This window comes from Mustela putorius, unplaced genomic scaffold (assembly GCF_011764305.1).
Source record: "Mustela putorius furo isolate JIRA1106 unplaced genomic scaffold, ASM1176430v1.1 tig00000129_pilon_pilon_pilon, whole genome shotgun sequence".
NCBI classification, from domain to species: domain Eukaryota; kingdom Metazoa; phylum Chordata; class Mammalia; order Carnivora; family Mustelidae; genus Mustela; species Mustela putorius.
Genome location: NW_025421290.1, coordinates 19,141,774 through 19,152,619, shown reverse-complemented (window position 1 = coordinate 19,152,619; position 10,846 = coordinate 19,141,774). Strand labels below are relative to the sequence as shown.

Sequence of the window (10,846 nt, the reverse complement as noted above, 5' to 3'; positions counted from 1 at the left end):
GAATGGCCACACTATGCTGCGCTGCCTCCCCACACGCTCTGATTTCTCTGTGTATCCTCATTATGTGATTGTTGAAGCGTAGACTCTGATCAAGTAGGTTGGGATAGAGCTTGGTACCCATGCTGGTGTGGTGAGGATCATGTACTTTGAAAGAAGGCGGTGCCAGGGAGGGTCATTCTCACCTAAGTTTCCAAGGTCTCACTGGGGTAGCCAACAGGAATCCAATGTCTGCATGCCAGGGAGTGTTTATCTCAGCTTCAGAAGCAAACCTGGCCTTCCTTTATCCCTCTTTGCTGAAAAGACCCTTCCCCAGAGTGTTGACAGGGGGGAAGAGGAAATACAGCGTAAGAGATATACAGGCATACTTGCGAGATAGTGTGGGTTCAGTTCCCAGGCTGCCACTACAAAGTGAATATTGCAATTAGGCTAATTAAAAATTAAATAAATTTTTTGTTTTCCCAGTGCAAATGAAAGTTATGTTTACATTATACTATAGTCTACTAAATATCTGCTATAATAGTGACCAAAAAACAATGTGTATGCCTTAATGAAAAAAAATTTAATATTTTGCCTATTTGTCAGAGAGAGACAGAGGGAGCAACAGGCAGAGATAGAAGCAGGCTCCCCACTGAGCAAAAGCTGGATGGAGGACTCTATCCCAGGAACCCCAGGACCGTGACCTGAGCCGAAGGCAGGTGCTTAACTGACTGAGCCACCCAGGCATCCCTTAATTTAAAAATATTTTATTGCTTAAAAACACTAACCATCATCTGAACTTTCAGCAAGTCATTTTTACTGAACAAATATAAGTATGCATGTAACAAATAGAATGAGGAAAACTCTGAAATGCTGTGAGCATTACCAAAATGTGACACAGAGACACAAAGTAACAAATGCTCTTGGAAATGGTGCTGATAAGCTTGCTTTACGCAGGACTGCCACCAACTTTGAATCTGTAAAACACACAGCGTCCACGAATGCAATAAAGCAAAGCAGAGTGTGATGGGGTATGTCCACAAGGGCAGAATCATGCTGCCAGCTCAGACAGGTGGACAGAGTCTCTCTACTGGGAGTCCGGTCTCACTGAAGCTGTACAAAGTGTAGGGAGTCAGTGTGGAAAAGTAAAATTTTCCCCTTTGTAAAAGAACTGGGTGTTCCAGGGTATCCTTTAAAAGCAAGAGCTCTGGGCTTTGTTATTTAAATGAAATAGCATTTGTAAACCATTTTCATCCCGTGCTTGGCTGCTAGTGAGTGCATAATGAATGACAGGTATTGTTATTTTTTTAACAGGAAGGACTAGTCAGAATCAGAATCCATAATGAGAGGGAAATGAGCAGGCTGATAGCCTATAGAATAAAACAGAGGGACTGTTTAGCTGTTGGGACTTCCTGTTCTCCGCCCAGCTCCGAGTCTGGCCCTCAGAGACATCAGTTCCTATTTGTTGGATGGAAGGAAAGAATTACACAAGTCCAGGTAAATTAGTGGGTGGGGGGATCTGAGCTGATGGTACTTTTCCAGAGGGAAAGAATGACGGAGACACCTGGATTCTTTTTTTCTTTTAGATTTTTATTTATTTGACAGAGAGCGAGACAGCAAGAGAGGGAACACAAGCAGAGGGAGTGGGAGAGGGAGAAGCAGGCTTCCCACCAAACAGGGAGCCCGATGCCGGGCTCGATCCCAGGACCCTGGAATCATGACCTGAGCCAAAGGCAGATGCTCAACAACTGAGTCACCCAGGTGCCCCAGACACCTGAATTCTTTAAAGTGAGGGCTGCTGGGCCCTGAGTAGCCTTGCTTGGTTTCCTTATTTATACAACGAGTCAAACCACTACCATACAAGGTTATTATGAGACACTCTTGACAATGCATGCCTAAGTGCTTCATTAATTGTCGAGCACAAATCAAATATTAGCCACTTTAATCAAGTGGGACAACCACCTAACAGATCCTTGAGGTGTGACAACTTCAGTGTTGGGGCTGAGAGGAAAGGCTTCCTGTCCTCAGGCACTTGCTGTATTGGCTTTATCTTTTGGGTTGGCTCTTGCGTGCTAGAAACATCTTCATACTATTTGCTGAATGGGATATGAGCGCCTTCAGAAGGCCTGAGTGCAGGTGGGTGAGCAGGGCCCACCAGGTGCGAAGCAAGAAGGGCCCACATTGGTGGGTAAGACAGGGTGCCCCTGAGCCCCGAGGGCGGCACAGAGCAGAGCCGCTCCAACCTCCCTCCCTCCTCTCCACAGCATCCTGCGCCTCATTTATTGTTAATGCTGTTTCCACGGGCTCGTTTGCAAATAGCCTGAATAAAACATCAGAGCGGGGAGGGGGCAGTGCTTGCGGTCTTCCATGACTGCCTCTGCCTCCCGTCCCTTCCCGCCTTCCCTTCCCTCAAGTTCCTTCTCCCTTCAGTACTCTGATTAACAGTAGCGATCTAATTGGCTTGTCCTGAAACCCCCAAGTGGGACTCACAGGCTCTTGCAGGGACGGTAGGGAGGGCGACTCAGACAGGTCCAGCCTTTGTGTTTGCTGTTTTCCTGGATGGATGAAGGAGAAAAGCAAGCGCTGAGTTTGCAGTCTTAGAGAGGAGATCCGGGATCGCATAGCGGCTCTGATTTCCCCCACCCAGGGAACTGCCTCAGCCCACAGGAGGATGGTGAGGGCTCGGCGGCGTGGAGAGGACCATTCAAGCCCAGTCGTGCGCAGCCCCCAGGCTGCTCCCGCCGGGGTGCCAATCCAATCCAGCTCGAGAGGCAAAACCCACACAGGATCCTGAGACCAGGCCCATGAGGGAAGGCAGAGCCAAGAAGGCAGGACCTGAGCACAAACCTGAGTCCACACACCCAGGTGCACAGGGAATACGGTTTCTGTTACTTCTTATAGCTTAATTACTGATTCTCCTGATTCTTGCAGCAACCACACTCTTGTGTTTTTTCTGATCGCCCTCTCGCTAAAAAATGTATCCTTTAGGGGGGCACCTGGGTGGCTCAGTGGTTTAAAGCCTCTGCCTTCGGCTCAGGTCATGATCCCAGAGTCCTGGGATCGAGCCCCACATCGGGCTCTCTGCTTAGCAGGGAGCCTGCTTCCTCCTCTCTCTCTCTCTCTCACTCTCTCTGCCTGCCTCTCTGCCTACTTGTGATCTCTGTCTGTCGAATAAATAAATAAAATCTTTAAAAATATATATATATATATATATTCTTTAAAACACTACCATGGAAGCCTTGCCAGCTTCTAAAACTGCCATGTCTTTAAGATCATTTTAACCTGCAAATTCCGCCCAGACGCTCTCTTATTTTTATAAATTTTCTGTTTGAGAACCTGAGCCTTTTAACCTGTCAAGTTTCCCACAGTCTGGATTTTGCTGATTGCATATTCAAGGAAGAGTTCAGTATGTTCCAACAAGCACTGTATTTCCAGCAAATTAGTAGCAGGATCCAAAGGCTTGATTAGGCTTAAGTTTGATCTCTTTGGCGAGATTATAGATGTGGTGCGTTTTTCATCGGGGGGCACATAGTATCTGCACGTCGCCTTTATGTGATGTTGGCAGCTGTTGATGGTTAATGCCTAGATCCACTCATTCACTGGGGTGGCAAAATGGTGATGTTTCATCATTTCTTTGTCATTTATTGTTGGCATACTTCCACAAAGAGATGTTTCCTCTCATCTACAATTTGGTTATCCAGTGCTGTAATTCACAAAGGAAAGACAAAGCAAGTGATCGATTCTTTGTCTTTATGTATCAGTTTTCAAGCTATTGAATAAATGCTTCTCATCCTTCAATAGTGATCAATTAAGTTTTTTCAGATATCATTGGGAATCTATGGCTTTAAACATATTTGATAGATTTAAATACATTAATACAATTATTTATCCTACTAAATATAAATTGTGCCATCTTTGGCCGTGGGAGCTTCTACGGTTGGTTCCCGAGTGCTGTGAGCACGGCCCCGTTAAGTCTCTGATACCTTCCCTGCTATCTGGGGTGACAAGGCTCATCTTCCTCTGCCCCAGACCTGAAACCAGCCCTTCCCCCAAAAAGCCCTGATTCTTTTTAGTGGGATATGATGCTGGGGGTTCTCATTGCTAATTTGCTACAATATCAGTCATTGTTTTTAGTCCTTTCAGTGGACAGACCTAATGAGTTAAGAGGGGGAAGGGGAATCTATAGACAGTTCTATAATGCTTGTTCTGAAAATGTAAGCTTGTTCAAACACAATTGGTATATTAAGGAATGGTTTGAGCCTAATACAGATTTTATGTTTGGCTATGGGTGATTTCATATACAGGAGAAAAAAAGAGGTGAAGGCAGAAAACTGCACCCAGCCGATCCGAGCTGCTTAAGAATACACAAAACAGTGGAAAAAATCTCAGGAATCATCTTTCCAACAACTGAAGAGGAAGCACATCTATCTACAAAGATCTTAAATCCAAACTGCCAAATCCAGCCCAAGTAGCACCTTTTTCTGCCAAGTGTGAGTGGCTGGTTTGGTGGTTTCAAATATCTACAGTTTCGAGAGTTTTCGGCTGTCAGGTGCAGATGAGAAAGCAGCAAAAGAAATTCCAGCAATGACACAGAAGCTAACCGAAGAAGCTATGCTCCGGGTAACATTATCGATGGTGATGAGACAGGTATCATTTCTGCATGTCTCAGAGGGCCTCCGTCTCAAAGGCAGGAAAGCATGACCCAGAATTTAAGGCTACAAAAGATCTTGTAAGTCTGGTGTTCAGCGCCAATGCCCAGCAGAGGATAATGAGCCAGCCGCCCACAGCAGGTTTTCCAACTTTCTACCCAATGTCCAGTAAGTGTCCTTTCACCACTTTACAATAACAAGCCACACCTTTCCACTGCCCAATTCCGCAAGCGATCTTCGGGTCCTTTCCAAGGCAAAGTGCCATATTTATTGTCATTATTTATGTATTTCTTACCCATTTAACATGTATAGAATTATGCTAATGTCAGTCCTTTTTAAAAAATTGTCACTGCTGAGGTTTTGGAGGGTTGTACCCCTATTCCTTTTTTTTGCCATAAGCCTTGTGGTTTTCATCGAGTGGTTTTTCGTGCGGCGGTAATTCTTTGGAGCACATATGTCATGTTCTACATGCACACACCTCATGAGTTCATACTGACAATTCCAATTCTGTTTCAAGACTGTTAGATTTTTACTTGCTTAACATCATCTGTGGTACATCGCTATCTCCTTTCCTCCCAGCCCAAATCCTGGTTCTCAAGGATGCAGGGCGTGATAGAATATTCCATAATTACTCGTTTGCTTTATCTCATCTCTCACACACAAACAGCCTCAGAATAATAGTACAAAAATTGCCACAACCTATATAATTACAGAGAAATCTCCCAGAGAAGAGTTCTGACTGGTCACTTTCAAGGGTTGGCAGTGGAAAGACTGTTCTAGGGCCCCCTCGAGATCTCATCCCAACCCCGTTGCACTCACCGCTATTGGATTGAGCAATTCAAATTCAAGTGCTGTCCTCAAGCTGGTCTACTGGACTTCTGTCAGATTCCTCCTTCCTCCTTCAGCTTCCTCTGATTTACTTGCTAATACTGGGCAAATCTTGACGCTATTGGTGGTTTGTCCTGCCTACTTGTGTTTTGGGGTTGGGGGGGATAACTTGTCACTTAAACTTGTTGTAAATGTTGTCCATGGCTGCTTAATTTTTTGCTGTCTAGCTGCACCATCTGTGTTTGTGTGGGAATTCTGGGAGGTTTAAAAACCAGGTCATTGTCATTGCTTTCTTCCCAGAATCCCTCATTTGATAACCATTTTTCATAGTTGGTCTTTTAATATTGACATTAATTTTTTTTACATACATACAGATGTTTTACATTTTTAGTAAAATCTGTTTGATCTTCCACTGTTATTTTTATGTGTAAAAAGTCCTTTGCCCTTTATATGTTACATAAAAACCTTTTTACAATTTCTTATGATATTTTAAGTTTCAGTGTGTATATATATACTTCTCTCATCTATTTCAAAGATTTTTTTAATTTATTTGACACAAAGAGAGAGCAAGTGAGCACAAGCAGGGGGAGCCGCAGAGTGAGAAGGAGAAGCGGGCTCCCTGCTGAACGGGAAGCCTGATGATGCTGGCTTGCTCTCAGGTCCTTGGGATCATGACCTGAGCCAAAGGCAGACAGTTAACTGACTGAGCCACCCAGGTGCCCCCATCTCACTCATTTGAAATTATTCTACAAAATACTATGAGAGGAATAGCTAAATTAATTATTTGCCTCCTCAAACATCAAATTTCTCCAAATCCATTTGTTGAATTTCTAGTTTCTCCTTTAGTATAGATCAGATATAAATATCAAGGTCTATATGTAGGCTATATCTTCTTAGTATGTCTATTTTTGTAATTATACCAAAATGCTTATGTATTTTTTTATTTCATTTATTTCAACTTAAAAGTATATTTTAAAGTCTAGGACATGTCCCTCCTCACTATTTTTATTTTATTAAAAAAACAAGCTTAGTTGCTTTCACCCACATTATTTCTTAGCGAATTCCAGCAAAGTGAAAGTCCAAAGTTAATTTCTTGGGCAACCCATTGGTTCTCTGACAATTTCCTTACTTAAAATGTAATCATGTCTACTTGTTTGACCTCTTTCAAATGTCGTGTAAAATCCCAAGAGGTCTTGTCCATGGTTGCATCATTGCATCTCAGAATCAGTTGGCAAGGCTCATGATAGCTTACTCAAGGCTGGGCAAAGAAGTGTTGGGGAAGGGTTAGGCCTAATAGTAGATCTGCTTAGTAGAGAGGTAAGATTGCTGTTGAGAAGGAGGATGCCATCTGAAAGGCAGGATTCAACCAGGCAGGCAAGACTTCTCATGACAAGAGTTTTAACCTTTCCAGGTGTGATTCAGGAAGGTGCTCAATGTTGGTAAGTCCAAGATAGAGAAGTTCCATCCATAGGTAACCAAAACCCAGCACCAATCTTCAGTTTGGAGCAAATGCTTCTTACAACCACTAACCCATATTTGTTAAGAGCCGAGTGGAGTTAGGACTACAGTATGAAACCATGGAACAGAACAAAGCTAATGCAATCACAAGAATGCTAATCCATGATCTTGATCTCTGGAGGTGGCTGAAACCAACTAATTTTCACCACCACAGGCCAGCAGTAAGGATACATCATATTTGCATTCTAGAGTTGATTTTTTTCCTAACTGCGCCTTTCAGCTCTGACCTTGTGAGGTGAGGCCTAGATGTTTATAAATGCCTTCTTCTGTCTTTCTGAGATAAAAACAAAAACAAGACCAAAATTAATATGTCCAATAAATGGGGTGTAAAGACTCCCATCATGTAAATAAACTTGGAAATATATTTTGGAACCTCTTCTACAAAACATCAGCCGAGAACCATAGTTGAGATTAAGTAGATTTTATTTTATGTGCAGCCCATGGTTTAAAGGAATAGGAGTCACATAGTAAATTTCGGCCTTCAGGAAGACGCCGAGATACTAAATAGGAACAGGCAGCTCGTGTCTGTCCACAGTGAATCCTCTAGTAACACAGGCCTGTTCATCTGCCCCAGTGTTTTTCCCTGGGTTCCAGCAGTCAGAACCTTTAATATACCTGCAAGAAAGCACATTAACTGATACTCTTAGCAGAGTCAAACTTAGAGATTCAAGCACTTGTTACGATGACCACTTCCTTCTCCCTCATTTTGCAGCCCAGAGAGGAGGCCTGTAGGCCTGGGGAGGGGAAGGGACTTGCCTGGGAAACTTGTCCGCAGAGAAGCCAGACCCGCCAGGTCATTGCTGAAGATGGTGGCTGCTTTCACAGATTTCCCCCTTCTCATTTTACAGATGGACCAGCCACAGGAGACTTCCCTTTTACAACAGAACCAACCACAGGAGAGTTCCCTTTTACAAGGGAGCCAACCACAGGAGACTTCCAGACCAATTACCAAGGGATGTTCTGAGAATCCTACTGGTAAGGAAAACATCAGGCCCGCCTTCTTTAGGAAGACCTTCTTTAGAAGAACCAGAGCTTATGAGTGGTCATTTTTATATAAACTGCCCATAAAGCTCTCTCAGAAGGTGCAGCCCTATAAACATTCCCAAATAGAGCAAACAAACAGTGCATTTTAATGATCTAAAGAAAATGATGATGAATGATTTTAAGTGAGGAGGGCTGCCATAACACTGTAAGTAAAGTCAATACATTACTGAGTCCATGAATTAATTAGTGTTTAAATAATAGAAATGACTATCAATTACAAAACATTACTGAAAATTACTTGCTGTGCAAACAGCTTCTTTTGCTATTATTAATAATTCTAGCTACTGATTTTCTGTAATTGCCAGCCACCGTCTTCCTTTGGGTGAACAGCGGAGCAGAGTTGGACTGCAAAGTCAAGTTCCCACTCACCCCAAGAAAAGTCAGTTGGTACCCCCCATCCCCTTCTGCTGACCCTTTAATGCAGGCTTGCTTCTCAGCCCCCATTCTCTGCTGTCTGAGAAACCTGAGAGGCTGTCAATTGGTATTTGCTCCTTATGGTCAGAACTAGCTTTAATATTAAAATCAAACATCCAAGAAAATGCCTGAGGCAACATTTTCTGTTTCTGAGCATGATTTGACCGATGAAATCCTTCCACCTTGTGTGAGCAGCTCCATAACAGTGGAGGGCAGATCTGGCCGGGGAGTAGATGACAGGGAGCGTTGTGATTTATTAGAAGGTCTGGGCTGGTGGTTTAGAGGATCAGAGTTCAGGCCCCTACTCTTCGATAACCTCAGTGTGGGATTTGGGATGAGTTATTTGACCAATTTTGAGGTTTTGCTCTCCCCATTAGAAGAAATAGACTGTGCTCCTTGTCGTCTATTTCATGAGGAAATGAACGAGGATTATGGCTGGTGCTTCAACCCCAAATAAGACATATGATCAATGAAGAAAATCTTTGCTCTCTCTTTTCCATTTAAAATAGTTGTGCGTTAATTCTCGGGTTGATGCTGATGGGGTCAGCCACCTGTGTAAATGGAGCCCGAGGAATTAAGGTGCAGCCCCCTGATGTTCCCTGCCTTCCCTGTCCCCTCTGAAACTCACACATAACATCATGTCCCACCCCATGGAAAGCTGGCACTTCCCGAGAGCTCCAGGTGGGCAAGCACCATCCTCAAATGTTAACTGGGTTTTCTCTTTCAGTCCCTTCAGCAACCCTATGAGGCAAGTCACTTTTATGCAGTTATTACAAAGAAAGAAACAGAGACACAACAAGGGCATAGCCACAGAGCTAGCAAATGACAGAGCCAGGAGATCAACCCAGAAGGACTCTCCCACCCGACTAAAACATCAAATACACAACTAATCTCAGAATGGGCTTTGACCCTGCAGCCCTGCCTTCTTTCCTATTCTGCAACCGGGATCTAATAACTTAGAAGGCAGTGGTCTCATAGCGAAGGGGCCCTCCAAGCAGAAGCCTTTGCTTCCCCCAGGAAACTCTTCCCAGCACTCTACTTTTGTGGCACCCTGGGCCCACCCTGTTCTGGCTCTCAGCTCAGGGACCCCACATGGCTGGGAGCTTCTGGAGGATAGGGACAATTCAATGTTGGGTGAGCAGGCCCTCACCCAAGGTCTGCCAACCATAGGTAAACAATTATATAACTAGTAAGTCTTTCTCTCGTATCCCTCCAACATATGCACACAAGGACTTAAAACCTTCAGGCTCCCCAAAATCCCAGAATGCCACTCCAGAACCCTCTGACCAATGGCCATTTCCATACCTGCCCTCCAAGATGGCTGCTGCCAGTGGAGGTGGGAGATAATGGGGAGGTGCGGTCTCTGGGACCTTTTAACCCATTCCCCTCAACACCTTTCTCCCCCAGGATGCTTGATATCTTTTTCCAGACCCTTCCTCCAGGGGGCTGGTTGGCATAGGCAACAGATGGAGTCCCTGAGAGCAACAGGAAGCTTCTCTCCTCCTCAGTCCCATGCTTACCCATGGCCTGCCAGCCTCCCCCACCCTCATAACCACACCCCCCTGTCTTAAAAGGTGACTGCAATAAAGCAGGAAATATAAAGCAGAAAACCCATATTCTTTGGCTGATCAGTCTTTGAAATAAATGCTACAAGGTAGAACAGAAATAAATTTATGAACTATTCGAGCTGCTATTCCTCGATTTCAAAGTAATCCAATCATGGGGAAATGTCAGTTCCAATTGAAGAAGAAAACAGACTTCAAATGTCTGGCGTTCCCCAGCCTGAGCAATCACTGAGGTCATAAATGCGGTGATTGTTTGAGAGCCCCTGCAAATCCTGTGCTGGGCACTGTGGCTGTGGCATTTGTGTAGGTTCTGTGAAAACCTTGCACTCCTCAGCATGCGCACGCTCTCACCTCTTCTCCAACGCACCCCTCCACCCTCCCTCAGAGGGGTGTTGATATTTCAGCCCACAGGAGGTCTGTAGAGCTTAGACTCCAGAACACAAAGGGACAGAGCCCACTATGCTATTAAAAGAAGGAACCGCTTTGGGTCCTGATGGCAGAAGGCAGACTGGGTGGATGAGAGGCCTCCAAGGCATTCAGAAAATTCACTTCAATCAATGGGAAATGAGTCAGAGGGGCAGCAGGCAGCCCTGGAGCCTATCAGACTAGGCTTCTTGTGGACTGGTGAGGGCTGCCAAGGCCTCTGGGAGGAGTGGCATGGGTCACTTGACCTGCTTCAGGAAAAGCAAAGTTCTGCTCCAAAGCCCCACTCACCCACAGGGACCAGGAAAGAACAATGATGCAAAATGCACCAAATCTTGCTTTTGCTCACTTTCTGAACGTCTCAGTGAATCTCTGACGTTGGGGTTAAGGCTTTGTTGACTCATCTACCATGGGAATGTCTGAAATTTC

General features: G+C 44.5%; 1 long non-coding RNA gene across 1 annotated transcript; it reads left to right on the top strand.

Annotated features, from left to right (window-relative positions):
- Positions 1–1,296: 1,296 nt before the first annotated feature.
- LOC101686310 lies at positions 1,297–8,636 on the top strand. The gene is made up of 4 exons (XR_006605079.1): positions 1,297–1,473; positions 4,281–4,793; positions 7,820–7,946; positions 8,321–8,636. It is a non-coding gene; the product is annotated as an uncharacterized LOC101686310 (long non-coding RNA).
- The last annotated feature ends 2,210 nt before the right edge of the window (positions 8,637–10,846 follow it).